We start from the raw sequence: 9,709 nt of genomic DNA, 5'->3' as shown, positions 1-9,709 counted from the left end.
TTCCCCCATAATCTTCCTAAAGGTAAAGGCTAAAATGTAGCACTTACCATATGGTAAGCACTATTCAAGTTTTTCAACAATTCTATGAAGTAGGTGGTATTACTCTTCCCATTTTGCAGAAGAGAAAACATGCTCTTGGTCATACAGCTAACAAGGGGTAGAGGTGGGATTTGAAATGGGGCAATCTCTACACAGAAACATGAACAAGTCTGTGGGAAAAATGTGTTTCAGGGAAGCTGAATGCGTTCTAAAGAGCACATGCCTAGGAAGTGACTTTAGCAAGTCTTGACGGGATGAGGGGACCTCAGATTCTCTGAGGATTCTTGGAACTGCTATAAAAGGTCTAAATAGTGCCCTTTGGGGGCTACTTAAAGTGTTGGCAACCCCCAGGATTCATAAGAAATAAATACAGGGGAATTCAGTTATTTATCCCTCTCTGTTTGTGATTTTTTGTTTTCCTTCTGCTTACTTTTGCTAATTAATACTAACATCTTAAATACGAATATAATGATGGAAAGGGTAGCTTTCAAGAGAGTTACACGATTCTCTCTAATTTGTTGCCTTGCTCTAGAAATACCTAGAAAGCTGTAAAATGCTGGGTTACTAACATTTCCTTCATATGAAGCAGAAATCAGAAAAATTAAATTATTAGTTGCTTTATTTATTTATTTATTATTTGCTTTTTGGTCATATTATAGATTTATGCAGCTGAAAGGGCTATTAGTCTTAGTAGATAGTGTAGCATCTATGTCAATCTAGATTATTTTCCAGTCCTTAAAAATAGATTTATATGTAACTGACCTAAAAGTCAAGTCAACAACTTAGTTGTTTTCTTTCTTTATTACCCCTAAGGGTAAATTCCTACACCATGGAGACCTTTCAGGTTTCTGTTGCCCGCATTTGCTCACAAGTTATTTTTGTCAATGTGGCCTGTCCTTTGTCATTTCATTTTTGTCTGCACAAATTCTCCTGTTCCTAATGTCCAGTGAAAGTTCTAGTTCTCCTTAAATTACCCTCTATCAGTTTAGCTCATGTGATCAATTGTGCCTCACTATTCTGGGAAAGAGTAGGGGCTGAATTATTTATTAAACAGCTTTTATGATCACATTCTTTGCTTGGATAGACATCTTTTGATGTCTATCCCCTTTTAAGGTGTATGCTTCTTGAGGAAATAACTTGTACGTGTCTATACATATACATATACACATACATATACATATACATATATATATATAAAAGAATCAGGACTATGAATGTGGAAAGTGTTAAATGTTTTTGGATTCACTGCTGGAGAGTCACCAACTCTACACTGTGGTATCTTTTTTTTTTTTTTTTTTTAAAGATTTTATTTATTTATTCAACAGAGATAGAGAGAGCCAGCGAGAGAGGGAACACAAGCAGGGGGAGTGGGAGAGGAAGAAGCAGGCTCCCAGCAGAGGAGCCTGATGTGGGGCTCGATCCCACAACGCCAGGATCACGCCCTGAGCCGAAGGCAGACGCTTAACCGCTGTGCCACCCAGGCACCCCTACACCGTGGTATCTTATAATCAAAAGTTGCTTCTAAGTGATTTTTGTATTCCACAATCTCCTATTAACATATACTACATGTTACATTATTGATTCAAACAAACACCTAACACAGATATAACCAGTGTTTCTTATATGTCTTGTCTTTTAGAATATAACAATCCTGGCATCCAGGCCATGCTTTCTCAGTTTTTTTGGTGTGTGTGTGTGTGTGTGTGTGTGTGTGTGTGTGTGTTTTCTTTTTACCTATACAGCTAAGTACTTGGATGTTTCTTTCCAAACACATATCCCTTTCTAGCATCTGGATCACCAGCCCAAATTTTGATAATTAGTTCTTTTCTTTCTTTTTTTAAAATAATTTTATAACCTGTATTTGCATTTTCAAACATGTTCTGTATGCTTACAATCTTCCGAAATTTGTTTAAATTTTATTTATGTCCAATAGATAGTCAGCTTTTTAAAAATGGCCCATGTGCATTTAAAAGAAATTTTTTTTACAATAATTGGACACGGTGCCATTTCTGTGTCTATTTGGCCAAGTTTGTTAATCACAATTTTGTCTGCAGTTTCTATCAATTACTCAGGGAGATGAGTTAAAAATCTGCACTATGATTATGATTGTGAATTTTTTCTTTGTTTCTTCTTGCAGTTTTTCCTCTTCCTCCACCACCTTTGTCTTTCTGTCTTGGAGGAAAACTCAGTTTTGGAAACAAAGCATATACCATTCATTATGTACCACGTCGAGCAAGGGCAGAGCAGTACCCTGTATTTAAAACACATTAATATTCAAAAACAAAGCCACCACCGTGGATAAATAAAGACTAAATAATATCTTGTCAAGTCAGCTCAAGTTTTGGCAGCAAACATGCAAAGCTTTCAGTTTTCAAAGCTTTGTTGATTTCCTCATTGTGGACAAGAGATTCTACATCTGTATTTTCAGGGTAGGTTATAAAGTGCAATATGAACAGTGTTCTCTTCTAGCACATGGAACCATTTTTCATTATAAAGTGATGTTCATCTCTAGAAATGCCTTTCACTTTAAGTTCTATTTGTCTGATATTAATGTAGTTGGATCAATGTATATTATCATTGTAGCAGCAAATTAATGTATTATATATGATATTCTATGACTTCTATAAAACTGGTTTGTATTTATGTGGTATATCTTTCTACATCTTTTTCTATATCCTTATAATTTAGGTATATTTTTGATGTGTCTCCTGTAACTATATTAATTGAATTTTTAAAAACATAATCTGAAATCATTTGTCTTAAACTACTTAGTTTCTTTACAGTTAATGTAATTACCATATTATGTTTAATGAAATAATTGTTTAAATACATTGTCAAATTTTCTGATTTCTGTAGTTCTCTCCAATTCCATGTCTTTCTCTTCTTTTTGACCATTTCTCCTAATTGCTTTTTGTACTTAAGTGTTTTTCTCCCTACCTATGCAGAAGTTACTTTCTTTCCTATTAGCTGCTACCTTAAAAATTAAAATATGCAGATCTGCCAAAATAGAAAATTAATTCTTTTCATCTTCAACTAGATGATAATACAAGGACCTTAAAGCAGTGCATACTCATGCATTCCCCTGGCTTGTATGTTATTCTAGCCATCATTATTTTCATCTTTTCCAAAATACCTTGAGTCATGATGATGTGAGCATGCACATTGGGCAGACTGCAGAACAGCTTCTCCCAGCTGCTCTGCATCCTTCTCCAACTGCTAGTACCAAAGCACCCTCCTGGAATGTCCCCTAGGTGGAATTAGGGTCTGCTTAGCTTTATTTCATCTTTTCTCTGAGCCCTAGCTTTGGGAGACTCCTCCCTTTGAAGAGCCAGCTTTTCTGTTAGACTGAACATGATGCACAGGCTCTGGCTTTTGATCCATATTTTCATCAACCCAAGAGACCCTCACAACAAAAACTTGAATTCACCTGTATCAGTAATTGCCCTCAGGTTAAGGCTGCTTCAGCACTCCGCTTACTTTCTTGGGTCTCTGCTATCACTTAGTTTTGGAACCTAATAACTCTTTCTTTCTTTGTATTTTTTTTTTTTAGTATAGTTGACACACAATGTTACATTAGTTTCAGGTGTACAACACAGTGACTCTATAAGTTTATACTTTATGCTATGCTTACTGCAAGTGCAGCTACCTTCTGTCACCATGCAACACCATTACAATCTCATCAACAGTATTCTCTATGCTGTGTCTTTTATTTATTCCAAAACTGGAAGCCTGGACCAGATAACTTCTAATAAGCTTCCCAGTATCTAAAAACTCTTTTAAAACCCTGTATCTACATTATGAGTATAATGCCTCAATTAATATCACAACCATATAGTTAAGAAAAATATGAATTTAATTATTAACAAATGTGTAAGAGCATTCACTAGCATGGGGCAGATATGCTTAAATTTACTAATAATAGAATACCAGTGTTTATGAAAATTTCTTAGTATGTTAGGGGAAAATTAACGTCAAGGTAAAGGTTAGTTAATATCTTTCTAGAGAACATACATGTCTCTAGGACTTTACATCTTCCATGATCAGTCAGTTGACTTTCACATAGCAATAATCCAAGACTTTCATCCTATGTGAAATCAGTCAATGAGGGTTCCTTTCCCTTAGTATTCACAGTTCTCCCATCCCCCTCCAAGAATCTGCAGAGCTTACCTAGGCACCTTGCTAAACGCTTTTGTGGATCAAGCTCCTTCAGCAAGTTCCGGTCTCTCAGGGGCCCACTCTCTCTTGAACCAGTGATGTCTGTAAACTCAGGTCTCAGAAGACACAAAGCCACTTCACAACAGAGATGTGACAAGACCACAGCAGTTTCCCAAATGTTTACTAAAAATCTGGGAATAATATAAGAATAGCACAATAATATAAGAATAACACAATTCAGAGCACAATTAAAACTGGATGTCAAGATGGCCCTTAGTAAAATCTAGTGAAAAGACTATTTGTCCAGGGACTCCCCCACTGGCAACTCCTTCCCTGAGCTCTTCTGACCAGAGCCCCCTCTCTCATCTTATTTCTTCCCAAGGTCTTATAGCCTCAGCTTCCTCTGCCTTTCCTGGCCCCACTCTACAAAGATGTAACATAAATAATGTAACATCATAATAATTGCTCCAGAGCCACTGCCCTATTGACCTTGTACAATAATATGCAAAACAGTATAGCCATGATTAGTTTCAGCCTCTCCATTCAAGTATAGATTCAGTATCTTAATTTTAAACAGAAAAAGCCTCCTTAATCTCATCTAAGATAAAGATAAATCTTCACCAAAAGGTGAGTTATCAATACCCCACAAAGCAGCAAATATCTACTGTATTGTCAGTGGTGCCCATCTGGTGTGACCATGAGATTAGAGAAGCATTTGCACCAGAGCCAATCCTTCCTGCTCCAGCTCATCTCCTTTGCCCCAGTCCTCACTATTTCTCTTGGTTTATATTTTCTCATAGCATTTATCACCATCTGATTTTTTAATTATTTATCAAAGGCCTTTATCCAACAGATTGTAAATGCTACTATAACAGGGTGACTTATGTTTCCCCCTCAAATTCACATGTTGAATCCTAACCCCCAGTACCTCAGAATGTGACCTATTTGGAAAGAGGACCTTTATAGAGATAATCAAGTTAATGAGATTATTAGGGTGGGGCCATAATCCAATATGACTGGTGTCCCCATAAAAAGAGGAAATTTGCACATGGACACATACAGAGGGAAGATAATGCAAAAACATGGGAGAAAGATGGTCATCTAAAAGTTAGGGAGACAGGTTTGGAACAGATTTTCCCCTCATAATCCTCAGAAGGAACAACATTGGGACACCTCAATCTCAGATTTCTAGTCTCCAGAACTGTAAAAAAAATACACTTATGTTGCTTAAGCTACCCCATCTGTGGTACTTGGTTACGGCACCTCTAGAAAACCAACACATAGGAGATTTTTGTTTTATTTCTATATCCCCATAATAGAAAAAGATCAATGAACAAAAAGCAAAAGAAATCAGTAGGGGTGCCTGGGTGGTGCAGTCGTTAAGCCTCTGCCTTTGGCTCAGGGCGTGATCCCGGCGTTCTGGGATCGAGCCCCACATCAGGTTCCTCCACTAGGAGCCTGCTTCTTCCTCTCCCACTCCCCCTGCTTGTGTTCCCTCTCTCACTGCCTGTCTCTCTCTGTCTAATAAATAAATAAATCTAAAAAAAAAAAAAAAAAGAAATCAGTAAAAAGAAAATAATAAAGGGGCAGAAATCAATGAATATATAGAAAAATATGTTATAAAATATCAATAAGCATTTGTTATACCAGCTGAAAAAGTGAAATGTATGGCAAGATTGCCAAAGAATAAAAGAGTGAGTGAAAATGAATGCCCTCCTGCAGGATTTGACAATGACGGTGTGCTGTGAACTGCGGAGCATCACAAGTGAAAGTGTCTGGTGCCTAAGGTCCCCAAACAAGCTGTCCCATACAACTGGCTGAAGTGTCTTCATTAGTCACTGCTCTACTATCTTCATTCCCAAAATAAGAATGCTTCATATATACTCAATGGCATAGGGAAGTAATTCACAAGACTATCTAAATGCAAACGCTACAGTATAAACATTTGCATAAAAGACCGAGTGAAAATACACCCCTAAAAGTTTTTTCTTGCATGGTAAATTTGTGAGTCATGATCCCAAAGTTTCTACAATGTTCATGAGTTCATTTTGGCATAAGAAAAAATTCATTACATTCATTTTTAAGGTGACAACATAAAAAACATTGGAAGAGATCCTGCAAATTCAGAATGCAGAAATGGATTTGAACTGTGCTTCTAGCAAAGCATTAATGTGAGGTCATGTGGTAAATAAATGACTTCTTTGTACTGAGATATTTGTACATCAACAAATCATTATCATTAGAGCAAATGCAAAGACTTAGAAAGTCTGAATGAAGTTTTGAATATAGAGGTAGCATTGTACTGAACATTTGACTTACCTGGAAATTATTGAAAATCAGCAACTCAGTCTTGAGGAAAAGTTGTTCCATTTAAGAACATTTACAATTTCCAAAGGAAATTTTTCCATTTCTGTAAAAAAAAAAAAAAAGTATGTTTTAACCAACTCCATGGAAACTAGCTTCTCTTTAATACCATCTATTGAATTGAGAAGGTAAACAAGAAATACTCTAACTAAATTGCCCCTCCCCCCGCCGGCCCCAAGAGCCCATTGACTAAATATTCACTAGCGGAGGAAGAAATCACACAGAACGATAATTTGTTTCCAAATATCTAAAGAATGCCTGGGGGTCTTCAACATCATTCAGATTCAAACCGTTTGGTTTCCCTACTCCATGAATAAAATATCAGTACTGGAGGGAAAACGTATGATGGGTAAGTCTGCGTGCGTAAATGAATCTAATAAGACTGAAGGACAAAATGAGTATATGAAATTTAGTAGGCAAGGAAGAATTTGATAACCTCACTTTAAAATATCTTCTAAGGGGGAATAAAGTGTTCTTCCAAACATTAGGAAATGCTTTCTAAACAAAATGTCACCACTCTCTATTTTGCCTGAAGAAACTAAAGTTATAAGATCACATGAGACCAAGTAAATGAAAAGTTTATAATCTCAAGAATTAAACCTATGAAGAAAACCAAAGTGGAAAATAAATTGTCTTCCATTTTCACATTATCAGGTGTTTAAGAGTGAATAATTCAGATGATAACCTGACACATTTTGTGAATCGAATTTTGTTACTTTTGTATTACACATCAGTCAACATGACATGTCATAATGCCCCCATTACACACACACCCTATACTCCTTACCCTGCTTTATACTTTTCCAAAGCAAAAATCACACACATATTATATATTTGGGTATTTATTTGCTGTCTTCCTCTCCTAGAATCTGATTTCTATGAAAGCAAAGACTGGAATAGAAGTATGTATCATTATTAGAAAAAGTTTCTCAATTAAAGGTATCCCCTGGGGCATTGTATGTTTAGAGACTAAATGTATATCCAGTCAAGTTGAAGAATTTTAGAATTAATTAGAATTATTTTGGAATCCCCACATTTGATGGGTACCATCTTGAAAGAAAATATTTCAATTTTAAAAAGGATCCTTAAATTTTACTGAAAATCTTTCATATTTCAACATTTTAAATTTCACATCATTCTAATTGAATAAAATAGTCCTAGATGGTGTTATTAAATATGTTGTTTTTTAATATCACCAATAATCAAGTTTTGAAAGGGGAATGTAGATAGACATATTTGTTTCTCTGTGAAGACCTTTCTAAGAGACTATTTCCAAAGTCTATGACTCAGGAAACTGCCCGCAGATCCCCAGGCAAGAACCCATCAAGAACCTCTTATGAATTTCTGAAAGCTTCGCAATCCTCCTTGGAAAACATGACACCCACACCTTTGGCTTCGGTATGGCAAAAAAATTCTTTTCTTTCCTTAGAAGCAGCCTTGGGCACCTTCCTTTTATTGCCTGATTCTTTTGAGAGACTTTCTTTCTTTAATTGACTAATTAAGTTAAAGGCCACAGTATCGTCCTGGAAGTATTTTCCTTCTAAAAACAGCATTTTGGCCTTTAAGAGTTCCAGAGAATGGCCTCCTCTACCACAAGTGCCATTGGGCTTGGCATCTGACCTGCTTCAGCCACCACATGCATGGTATTTCTTTAAGTCTAAAATGGGAGAGGAAGATAGAAAGCTAGAATTGGCCAGTCTTTCCTCTCTCCCAACTTACTCATTTCCATTAAGTGCCTTAGGGACTGGCTGCTAAATTGTGAACCCAGCAAACACATTTGGGCTATGAGTGGAAACAGTTGGAAAGTTTTGGTTGCTCATCCCAACCAGCGGATCCTTTCTGCCTATAAAAGAAAGTGGCTTGACAGCATTTATAAGAAGAGGTAGGTGGACTTGAGCATAATCAGGGGAGTTGGGGGAAGTCTTCTGAGATTTCCAGAACTCAGTGCTTCACATCCAGCTAGAAATAACACATGAACAGCTGTACAAAGGTCACAGGTCCTCTCCCAGCCGAAAGCCCTTAAAAGCCAGCAAACTAAATGTGCTGTGGAATTTATTTATGATATTCATTGTACTGGTAGAAACATGGGATAGGACAGTAGTAGCTTGGGAGAGTGTCCTCTGGGAATGATGCAATTACGGTGTAGGAATGTGCAACTGGTAAGGTAACCTGCAGTGTCCTCCCCAAAACAAGGGGCCTTGAGATTGCTAAAGCCCATCTGTCCTGATTATGGGTACTCATTATAGGATGGAAACCCCCCCAGTCCACTACGGCTAATGCATGAGAATTCTTTGCCTTTTCTTGGCTAAAACCACTATTTTAATGTCATGATAGATATGACACTTTTAGACAGTTAAGTAAAAACTTTCTCATAATTAATAACATCACTGGCACTTCATTAGGAGATGGCAAACAGATCATAGGGCCAGGCTACCAAGAGGTCACAGAAGTTAGCAGCCAGAGCACCCACAGGCTCTCTATGACTGTGGTCAGTGTATGGTTAAACACTTCTCTTTGCTCTACTTGACCCATTTGAAAATCAACGTGATAATCCTTTTATCCTAGAAGAACTGAACAGATACTTCTAAATCTTTGCCAATAAAACTAAGCGATGAAAGATTACTACAAGCAATGACTGTGTATGCTTGACTCTCTATATTTCTCTTTCTTCCCTGATTCTCTACTAACCATCTACATCAACCCCACCGACACCTCTCCCCTCTTTTCCATTTTCACTGCTATTATCCTGATTCGGGACCTCACTATTTATTTACTTAAAATCATTGCAATAGCTAAGTCATTGGGCTTTTGGCCAATGTGCCTCCAGGTGCTTTCTCTTCTAATTCATGCTAAATACCACAGTGAAATTGATTTGCCTAAAGCATACCATTGACATAAAAACTCTCCGATAGATGCCTGTTGCCTATCAAACTGAGTAGGATACCTTAGTTTTGTATTCAAGTCTTCAATGTACCCATCCTTCCAGCCCTAACTCCTTATATATCCATTATCTGTTGTCTTATATTTCCATCTTAGCTCCAGTTTTGGGGAGATGCCTGTGCCTTTGGTCCAATGTAGGTTCAATCACTGGGTTCTAGAAAACCACTGAGAGTTTATAAGCAAGAAAATGATGTGGTCATATCAGGCTTTA

The sequence above is a fragment of the Ursus maritimus genome, unplaced genomic scaffold (genome assembly GCF_017311325.1).
Source record: "Ursus maritimus isolate PB19 unplaced genomic scaffold, ASM1731132v1 scaffold_10, whole genome shotgun sequence".
NCBI lineage: Eukaryota > Metazoa > Chordata > Mammalia > Carnivora > Ursidae > Ursus > Ursus maritimus.
This window is presented reverse-complemented; position numbering follows the sequence as displayed.